Source organism: Nuphar pumila, chromosome 16, assembly GCF_984573655.1.
Source record: "Nuphar pumila chromosome 16, dmNupPumi1.hap1.1, whole genome shotgun sequence".
Taxonomy (NCBI): domain Eukaryota; kingdom Viridiplantae; phylum Streptophyta; class Magnoliopsida; order Nymphaeales; family Nymphaeaceae; genus Nuphar; species Nuphar pumila.
The window spans coordinates 37496052-37507648 of NC_143264.1; the positions used below are offsets into that span (position 1 = coordinate 37496052).

Below are 11597 nucleotides of genomic sequence, written 5' to 3' on the forward strand. Positions count from 1 at the left end.
ATCACCTTTTGGTTAATTCCTTGTCCGCCAGGCTAAATCAAAGTCATTTGTTGCAAATTCAGATCTGGTTCTTGGGAAGGGAAAAAAATCTTGCAATGAAGTAAAAATTGTGTTTTTCTTGACCAAATATCAGAAAAAACATGTAGACCTTGATAAAAGTACTAAAAACTGTAAAAAAAAAAAAAGAATAACGATACAATCAAAATAATATACGTAGAAAATAAGAGAAATTGTTGTCATTCTTGCAAATACTATCAACATTTTTTATGGCACGTGAATATCTCCTTTACGATATTCTTATGGTTTTGACACCACAGGCTTCTTGAATCTCCGAGCAGAGAAAGAGCAACATATACCATGTGTTCATCAGGTAAGTTTAACGAAAGAACTTATGAGACTAGCAACAAATACCATGTCACCTAAAAGCAATCAAATTGTCATTCAAAATTTTTTGATAGCTCTAGAGAGTTTATCAGGTTCATCAATGAGAGCATCTCCCCACTACACACGCACACTTTAGTAGAAGCATGATGGGGAAGAAATTCATTGCATGAGAACATCTTGTTGATGCAAATGCAGGATTTCAAGTGATGCGCACAAATAATACCCAAAAGAAAGATTATAAATAATTGGCCTTTTGTTGGATCATGTGACACTGAACATCATCTTCATCTACCAACTTCATTAATCATTCTTTAGATTTGTGAGATGTGTGCCTCTTCTTCTCCCTCCACTTCGATACCCCACTGGCAGAACGTCGCTCATCCTCAATCTCTGAGACCTTACGTTTTCTGTCAACCAAAGGGATGATGTTTTACAACAGGAGCCTTGTAATAACCTAATATCATTCTGTTGTAACAATAAAGAAACACGCTTCATGGACAAGGTTGTTACCTATACTGGTGAAGTTTTGGGTTAGATAGTAGCTCATCAGCAAGAGTTGCTTTCCTTTGCCTCCGAGTAAGGCGGCTTGAGAAAAATTCTGATACGGGCTCGACCACTGTACCCACCAGATCATCGACCAAACTTTTCTTTCAGAAAGATGATACGAGAAAAGGAACATTTGAGTTTACTATAGAGGTGAAAAACGTGTTGAGGGCAGAGGAAAAGCACTAAGATGGACGATCACTTGCCTGGAAATACTTGGGAAGTGTTTTAGAGTCGCTCTTCTTGTAGTGTCTCTTTGGATCAATAATGCTTATCAACTGCAAAAAAGATCAAACGATCAGCAGAAAACACCGAGAGAAGTTTGATTTGGAAACTTTAAAATAATAACATATGATAGCCATAACTCCAGATTTAAATATAGCAGTTACAAGCAAATTTTAAACTTTTTTTTCTTTTCTTTTTTTCTACAGAGAAAGTTGGGGTTAGTCAGACCCCTACCAGTTATACAACCATATACCATTGGGGTTCGAACTTGCAACATCCCAACACAAGGGGACGTGCACTAACTGCTCCTGCCAGACAAGTGGAGCCCCGGTTGGTAGCAAATTTTAAACTTGTTCTGCAACCCAACTAGGAAATATTTGTGTTGTTCTTGTTAATACATATCAACCAAACATGCATTGTTCAGCCTTTAATAATATAACAAAAAAATTTATGACATCATAGTACCCTGATTGAATAATCTTTGTTCTAGATTGAAATAAGCATCATAATTCATAAAGCAATAAAATTTTATCGGTAGATTCCAACACCAACATTTTGACTAAACATATAAGAGTTAATTAAAAATGCTAAGCAACTATGCAACATACATGCTTCTATACCCTCAAAGCACCCAAGTCAATATGGGTGCAGATGCAGGTGCAGCACTCGACGTGGCAGAGTGCAGGTCAACAAATGTTGGTTACGGTCAAACCACACCCATTATTTTTGTCCAATTTTAGATTTGGTAAACTTTGACCCAGTAAAAAATTGTCATGTTAAAAATTCTTAAAAACCATAAAAACTTACAATAATATAATTGTAAAAGCATTATATATATATAGAGAGAGAGGGCACTTTTTATAGAACATTGCTGCAGGCCGAGCTTGCAGCTTCACTGTCACCACCCAACTCATTGCCTTATCAAGACGGTGGAGGTCACAGGAGGCCTGGCAGCTTTTAACCATAAACCAAATTAACAGATAAACAAATTAAAAAGGGGAATTAACAAAGCTCTCTCTCTCTCTCTCTATCTCTGGGCGGTGGCAGAATAGCTGAGGAATCATCTTACATCGTTTGGTGGGTTTTGGCAAGCAAGAGAGCCATCCTTGTGAGTCCTGATGATCACATACATGGCAGATTGCTTACTCCCAATCTATTCAAGACCCTGTCCCTGTTTCAAAGATTGAAAAGGTCTTCCCTCAATGTGGAGATTAAAGAACACCTCGATTTTGTGTTGTTTATGACTTCTGCCCCACCCTATCGCTTGGAGACCTTGGACCACAAAGTCGCTCTCATTTAGAGGATTGAAATCAATCGGTTAGTTGTATCTAAAACTTGAATACAGATGCCAACAATTGGATAGTCGACCTGTTTGAGACTTTAACAAAATACAATCAAACAAAGCGCAGTTGGGCTTGGATCCAGTTTCAGGTTTATGTTGGGTTAGATATCTATTTAGAAAACAGATACCAGTCAAACAATGTGCAGTTGGGCTTGATCCGGTTTCAAGTTTAAGTTGGGTGAGATATCCATGTAGAAAACAAATCTTAAACCTTTGTTAGAACATTTGCACAAACTTTTTTTAAGAAAATATCATATTCATTCATATCAAGGAGGAAAGGAAACAAAGAACAGAAAGGGTAACAAGTCATCAAACAATAACGAAAAAAAACCATAGCAGAAAGAGTAGGTGAATCCTCAACAAAAAATTGGGGCAAAACAAGTAAAAGAAAAAAGAGGAAAAAATATGTATACAAGGCCATAGGGAGACCATCATAGAAATAGAGTCTGAGCTAAGCTGGAAAAATGATGTATTTTGAAAGAGGAAAACCTTGTTAAAAGAAATTCTTCATATGCCGATTAATACGGTGAAGAGGTTGCTGTTAGAATATTAGAAAAAACTGCACCACCCCTCCCTAAAATTTTACATATGCATAAACTGATTCCCTTCAATCGATATTGCCAGAGCGTTTTACTTTCTTTGCAGGAAAAAAAAGAACGTTGTCAGAGAGCCTCCTGCCCAAGTGCAAGCACATTTTTCACATTAGGTGCATTGACTAATGTCTTAAGAGTAGTCACATGTATCGTTAAAGGTAATTTCTTGGCGAGGGTATTTCTCAGAGAGATTTTCAGAAGATGATAAATCTCAAGAATATCTCAGCAATATAAAAAAGTAAATAAATATTTTAAAAAACAAGTAAAAATACAGAAAATAAAAAAAATAAAAGAAAACTAAGATAAAGACCTTAAAATAGACAAGATAAATTGAAAAATCATTTGATGCCATCTTCCTCAAGAAAAGTTCAATAAAAAGCAAAGAATAGAGTTTGTTTACCTTAACCCACTTCCTTGAGTGGGAACATGATGGAAATGCACTTTTACTTCATGAAATCGCAAAATCCCTCTCCCTTGCACATGGATCAGCCCTCAAATAGCTCTCACAAGTCCTAGGGTGAGTGGATACCTCTCTAATGGCCTTTACACAAATGAGGGAGTCGGCCTTCAAGAGGTCTTTAAAACCCAAAATAGAAAAAAATAGTATTCGGTCTTTTTAAGTGCGGTGAGCCTCTAATCTACGGTACACCCTATATCGTACGATACACATTCATATCGCGATACGAATGCATATCTTAACATTTTTCTATATAGTAATGATCAGTGGCAGAGCCATAAGTTTTTCGTTGGGTGGGCAGACTTCGGGTCTCGGGGACAATGCTATGGTCTTGAAGGACGATCCTGTAAACAGTATGCGCAAGTAGCAATGACAGTGGAATTAAATGTATGAAATTCTCAAACTATTTAACATGACTAGGGACTGGTTTAAGTACTGATTTATGGAACAAAACAATTCAGCAAACTGTCTCCTAAAAGATGCCTAAACGCTGTTTAAAATGTGCGAACAGTGTAGGAAATCGACCCTTAGAAAAAGACAATGGGTGGCCAAAAAATCTGAACCAAACTGGTTTAGCTGAGTCAGTGAGCCATTTCACCAAACAGTTGGTGTGTGTCCCACACCCATACTACTAACAGCACTTTTGGCTTAAAATCCAAGACGAAAAAAATTGTGAAACACAAACCCTGTCCTAAACCAAATTACTAACAATTCAAGCAAGCAAAAATAGAAATCAGATTTAACTCAAAAACTACATATAACAGTTGGAGTTGGTTAACACGAATAAATAGGAATAGCTAACTGCCCGACAAACGGTATTCAAATTGAATTGAATAGCGTCAAGTAGATAGGAAGATTAACAGCTAAATGCAAACAAAATAACCCACTGAAAATACGCATTTAGCTGGGATGTTGGGACGTTTCACCCAGTGGCAGAGCCAGGGGTGGGCATGGCTGGGCGTCGTGTTGGCAGTCGTCGCCGGCAAGTCTTTCGATCGGCGACATGGGTCGTCTGATGCTTTGCGGTTTCTGAGAAACTGAAGGCTTCGGTTTCTCAGAAACCGCAAACAGGGTTATTGTGTTTGCCGATCGACAAGAAAAGCAAGAGAGAGGGGGTAGGGACTAGGGAGGTTACCTGAGACAGTGCGACGACCGGCTGCTAGCGATGGTTGCCGGAGATTGGCGAAGGTCTGACTGACTGTGACACCGGTGCCTCGCGTCGCCGGAGATTGCAACAGAGAGGGAGAAGCTCGAAGGGGGGCACCGCCACAGCGGGTTCACCGAAGGGAGGCCGGCGGCACTGCAGAGCACAGAGATTGCCGGCAAATGAGGTTGCCGCCTTGCCGTGACAGAAGGGGAACACCGAAACGGAGAGGCAAAGCACAGACGATAAAGGAAAACTGGCGAGGGTTTTACCCCTCGCCCCTTTTGGTAGGCTCTAGACTCATCGAGAGCCCGGGTCCCGGTCGACTCGGTTTCACGAGTCCCGATTCGATTCGGTTTTCTGAGTCATGAGTCGACTCGGTTTCAAATTTTAGGGTGGGCGGCCGCCCACCCATGCCCACCCCTGGCTCCGCCACTGGTAATGATACATAATGGACAACCTTGCCTCTAATACCCCAGACACCCACTTGGATCATCATATTCATAAGTTCTTAATGACAAAGATATCCAAACCTGCCCTAAACAGAAAATACAACAATAAAAGAAAATCACGACGTGGCACCAAGCTGCTATCAATCCCACCCACTTCAAATCAGACTAGCCCTCAAGAATGGAGGGTTGGCCTGAGAGTTTTGTTTTCACCATTACAAGGCGGTTGTCCACGGTGACATCAAGGTATTTAGTTGATGCAGTACCAGTTGTTGTGCCTTTGATTCTTCTATTGAATCAATTGTTATCACCTTGTTTTGAATTGCTCTCATCTTTAGTTCATAACAGTTTTCGAGTTTTCCATGTACACAAGGTGTTGTTTCTAAAAAATCAGTAAGTTGTCAGGGTGCTTTTTGCAGTTGCATAATTGTGCATGTTGTCTGCACACAAGCAAACTTCAAAGGTTGAGCTTCATGATAACTTTAGAAGTTGCCTTAAATGAGTGACGCAAACTGAAATATGATGGTCTAGAAGTCTATTTCTACTATTTTGACCTAAGTCAAAGGGATTCGGCTAGCAGAGTGCCGCACCCGTGTCGACGCGACTCAATGCGGGTGTGGCACAGGGTGCGGTCAATCTTACCCTAGATGCGTTGGTCGCACCCAGGGTCATTTCGGTCCATTTTTTGGATTTTTTTTTAAAAAATTGCCTTATGAAATGGGCTGCAGGATTTAAAAAAAATCTGGGAAATCTGGGGGGGGCGTTGTCCCCCTATAACCCCCCCGCTCGCTGACCGCGCAGCGAGACACGCGCCGGGGGGAGCCCCCGAACCCCCCTTTCTGCAAGGGCAAAAACTATGAATTAGGCTCCACAACTCATCATGGACATGATGTTCTCTTTGAGAAAGAAATCTCTGACTGCCTCAGAAATGTCTTTAGATACAATAGACCAGAATGAAGTAAAGAAGCTATTTGGGTACTCATCTAAGCTTGGGGCGCTATCTCCATCAAGAATAAAGACCACCTTAACCACCTCCTCTTCCAACCCCACGAATCTGGACAACCTTTAAAAAGGTTACAATTGATGTAGCCCCTGACAAATAACTTGAGGCCTCTCAAGAAATACTCTCTTCCCACCACATAGGATTCGTCCTCCCTCTAAAGTCAGTTCATTTGTTTACGCTACGTATTGCAGTTTGTCATAAAGTAGAAGAGTTGGGATGATCTGAACATCCAATGGTCATTAACGAAGCAGCGATCAATCCTGTTGGTGCGATAGTTAGAACCAACTTGTTTGTTATGCCAAGTAAAACAGGAAGACCCATAATCAATCTCTACCAGTCCTGCTAAGTCTATGAAATCATTGAATTCATTGGCACTCATATGATAGGTAGTCAAATCCCTACATTTAGAAATATGTTTGGTAACCTTCTGATCACTAATGAGCAATCATGGATGCGGGACCCCCTTATATATATATATATATATATATATATATATATATATATATATATATATATATATATATATATATATATATATATACATACATACATTTTTGCCCCTGTCGCACCCCCGCACCCAAGGTTTTTGAAAGTGCCACACCCCCACACCCGAACCCATGTGACATAGATTTTGACCATGTTGAACACATCCACAGGGTTAGATTTAGACCGATGTTATCAAAAATGCGCCTTGAGGCACGACCTTCTGTCCTGAGGCGTGAGGCGCAAAAAAAAAAGATTTCTAAGACATAATCAACAAGTTTTTTGTAGGTTAATCTCATATATTTTCTTGTTATTTCAGTTATGTAATCAGTTTCTTAGTATATTTTAACTTTTGTTGGTTAATCTCATATATTTTTCAGTTATGTAATCAGCTTTTATATGTTACTTAAAGTAACATATAAAAGTAACTTACTTTTATATGTTAATCTCATATTTTTTAGAGTAATCTCATATATTTTAACTTTTGTAGGTTAATCTCATATATTTTCCAGTTATTTCAGTAACGTAATCAGTTTCTTAGTATATTTTAACTTTTATTGGTTAATCTCATATATTGTTCAGTTATGTAATCAGTTTTTAGTTACTTTTATATGTTAATCTCATATTTTTTAGTACTTATTTGAGATTTTCTATTTCTTATTGGTTGTTATTTCACCACTAAAGCATTTCTTTATTTATTTGTATTTTTAGATATTTTTTTATAATTTTTTTAAAGTTTTTTAAAAAAAATTGAGGCTTACGCTTTACGCCTCGCCTCGATTTTTGGTGGAGTGCCTCGCTACGCCTCAACGCTTTTCACAACACTGATTTGGACAAAACAACTTGCTACTATGAGTTACAACTAGGGGGTTCCTTGCCCACGAGTGTAGCCAATACATACATACATACATACATACATACATACATACATACATACATGTTTTTTGAAATTGTGGTGTCGCACTCAAGGTTGCCAGACTAGGAAGCGGAAGCGGAAGCGGGAAACGATACGGGAAGCAGAAGCGAGAAGCGATGCATTTTAAAATGTATAGGAAGCGAGAAGCGAGGAATAAAAAAAAGAAATATAAGAATTGAATGGGAATAAAAATGAAACACAAATAAAAACTAAAATAAAAGTGACTAATATTAAATTTCATGATTTTTTAGTGTAAAAATTACATTTTTAGAAAAATCTAAAAATGATGACTACCAATTTAGAGAAAGCACACGGGAGTGAGAAGAGTTTGAGAAAACACATAAAAAACATGAAAAGTTGAGTAAGAGAACATATAAGAAGAATAGATGAAGTGTGTGAAAAGCATAGGAGAAGCGTGGGGAATCAAGGTTCTCATCAAGTTTCAGAAGCGACGAGTATCGTGCTTTCGAAGCAAGTTTCCGGGAAGCGAGCTTCCCACCTATTGAAGAAGCTTCCGGTAACTCCGGTCGCACTACACCTATATAACATAGACATGCAACATTTTCTACCTTTTTATTCCGAAAAATGAAGCATTAAGAAGAGAAATAAAAGAGCAAAAGCAAGTGGTAACCCTGGGATGTAATAACACACACAAGAAAACCACTATGAAAACTATACCCATACATAAATACATCAATAAGAATTTCCTAAAACATCAAGTACTTTCCTAAGATGCTTAGTAAGACATTGGGCAGGCATCTTTAAAGCATTAAGTATTTGATTGTGTAATGTCCCAGAGTACATCAATGTTGATTAGAACATGACAGAAAGAGATTACCACCTTTTGAGATGCAGTTTATTCCATAATCAATTGTAACTTTTGCAAATTTTGTAATATTTAGGTTGATTTTTACTTGTGATATCCAAAATTAAGCGTTTGGAATTCATTCATTTTCCCCTAAACTTCAATTATCTTTCCAGGAAAAAAAACAAAGGTCAAGCAAGGGGTAGTTTTGGGTATTGAGAGAGCAAAAAGGCAAATATGTCCAATGCAAGTACGGACTAGAGGGGCAGTTATGTCAGAGTGCAATATTCCTTTATGTGAGATTCCCAGAGTTGATTGAAAGCAAGGGCTAACAGTCCGTCAACGTCCAAAAAGTGAATGCAAGAGTAGGGATGCACAATTAACAGAGTTGGCTCGCCTCAGTTCGGTTGAGTCTAGTTTCGGGCTTGTCCATTCCTTAAATGAGCTGACCCTGAACACTAGGCTAAAGCTCGAACGAGCTATTGAATTGAGCCTGAACGACCTGTCGAGCTCGATAAGGCTTGGCTCGAGCCGGATCGGGTATTAGGATCAGTGTGCATACACTTATGTGAATGAATGTTTAAATTTCAATACTTAAAATCAATAAAAATATTATTTCAAAATTAAAGATTTTGAAAACATTTCAAATAGATCTTTCATTCAAATTTCAATGCCAAATCTAATTTTCTAAATTGCAGTTTCAAATAACAGGACTAATCACTTTTGAAACAATTTAGAAAATCTGATGACTTTTTAAAACAATTTATAAAACCCACTTAACTTGGAAGAAGTTAATCCACTTTTAGTAACAACAAAATTTTATGATTTATGAAGATCATTAGTTTAAGAAAGATATAAAAAAAGTTAAAAATAAATTATTGGTCTTATCAAATTAATTACTAAACAACTACTTAAGCAAAAGACTAACTTTTAGAACATGTGAAACATATGTAATCTAAATTCATAAGCTTCAGCTAAAATCAATTACAAGAAAATCAGCATGTAACAAACTTAGTTGTCTCATAATCGCTTGAAATGTAATTTTAAAAAATTTCTCTATTATTGGAAAGGTCTAACCACCAAACTAGATTAACCAAAATCCTAACATTTTACTGTCAAAAGTATAATTAACCACACCTAAAGCTTATTTAGGAAACTTTAATTATTAAAAACCATAATTAATTACTTAGCTGATGTGAAGCTTCTCAGGCCGACCCACACTCTCCTCCTTAGCCCCTTCATCTTCCTTTCTCTCTTTCATCTTTTTATACCCCTAGGTGGTGACCTCTAGGAGCATACATATATAGTAGAACTAAGGCGGCGAAAAGAAGGATCTAGTTTGGTTGGTAGGTGTGGGTGAAATGACTATTTCACCCTTGACCTTCTTGCTTATTTACATATACTTTTTACTTGTAATATCATTTAAGTAAATGTCTATTTACTTAAATGATATTAAATGTAAATAAGAAAATACTCTCCTAATCGAATCCATTAAAAATATCTCAAAATTAAAATTCTCAATGCAAAACAAGTCAACTCTAAGGTTTTAGTAAAAAACATCAAAATCTTATGAATGGGTCAAAGATATTTTTTGGATCTTATATTTTTAAAAATTTTATTTTACATATTATTACTTTATGTCATAAGTTTGGAAGAAAACTTTTTATAATTTAATTATTAAAAGTATATTCCTATTGTGAGCTTCGTTCACAACACTTAAACAAATAAGGACCTAAGTTTGAGACTTTGATACAATTCACAATATTTGAAGTAAAATTAAGGCATATCACTAGGAAAAATAGTGCAGGATGTTACATGTTAGACACAATGTATCACCATGCCACAAGGATATATGGATATTAGGATCCATGATTCGGGTTCAACTTGAAAGTTCAAAAATATTTTGAAAAATAGGATACAATGATAAAATTAAATATTTAAGCAAATAATAAAATATTATTACCATAAAAATAAATCTAAAAACATTAAAATAAGGTCGTATATGTCAGTGTCCATGTCGATGTGTCCACACATGTCTAGTCGTGTTACCAAGGGACACAGTGCAAAATAGCATGTCACTCTTATATGGTGCATGACTGCGACATTTATTTCTCTCCCTCTTTATTGTCTCTCGCTCTCTTGCACTCTCAATTATCAAAGCTTTCACAACGGCAAGCGAGCGATCAAAAGGCTTGCGACGGAAAGAAGAACCGTCGTGCCACATTGGCCTATTAAAGAAATAGGCCCATGACATAGATAAACCCTTGTGTAAGTTGATTCACGTAGGTCCCATATAAAAACTGCAACTCTCTTGAATGTGCTTCCTCTAATTCAAGCGGAATAGGTGACTCGCTCTCTTGATTTCGCAAGCTGATCGGTTAATTAGTAGTAATGAAGAAGATGAAAATACCAAAATAGTGAGCAATTTAGGTCGAGTACTAGCGATAGGGAGGTGTGGTTGTGTGTGCGTGTGGGAGAACACTTATATGACACTTCATATCTTAATTTGCTTAGCCGTCCTAGGGTTTGGCGGTTAAGTGTCAGCCCTAGTAGAGGGGCACCCCCTTTTTCAATAGGGGCAGCCACTCCCATGTTTGGGCAGAATTGCTCCGAACGCTGGATCTGCTTTCATTAAAAATTAGGCCAACTTAATTAGAGAAAAGAGGGATTTCTGAATAATGAGGAGTTAAAGGGGTTATCTTGAAAACAATCTGCACACCTGGGAGCAACAAACACCCATAAAATATGGGTGACATTTTGAATGTATTGCTATCTTATTGTATTAACGGATACATTTTAATGTTTTTATATTTAAATTTTTTAAATTGAAAATTGAAAAGAGAGAGAAATGTGTAAGTGAGAAATTGATATGTGCTAAATGATACGTTATAAATTGGCTTTTATGCCCTTTCGTTGTTTTTTTCGCTGTTCCAACCCCATAAATGTGTTGGGCATGACTGATTTACGAGGAATCCACACCTGGATCATGTGTTTTCGATGGAAAAAAATGATATTTGGAGCCTTTATAAGGATTTTGGACCGTTGATTTTTTAAAACTTATAAAAACCCACCCATGTGTAGGAATCGAACACTTCAAGAGCTGAAACCCTATAAAATCAAGTACATAGATCACATGTATACAGTCAGAATTTAAAAATAAAATAAAAAAGTCCTGAAAAACTCATTTAGCACACGTAATGGGTATGTGCTAAATGAGTTTTTAGTTTATTTTTAGATTCCTACCATACAAATG

General features: G+C 37.2%; 1 long non-coding RNA gene across 1 annotated transcript; it reads right to left on the reverse strand.

Moving 5' to 3' along the window:
* Positions 1 to 415: 415 nt before the first annotated feature.
* Positions 416 to 1011, reverse strand: LOC149813181 (uncharacterized). The gene is made up of 2 exons (XR_016428357.1): positions 895 to 1011; positions 416 to 791 (listed from the first exon to the last, which is right to left on the reverse strand). It is a non-coding gene; the product is annotated as an uncharacterized LOC149813181 (long non-coding RNA).
* Positions 1012 to 11597: the final 10586 nt, after the last annotated feature.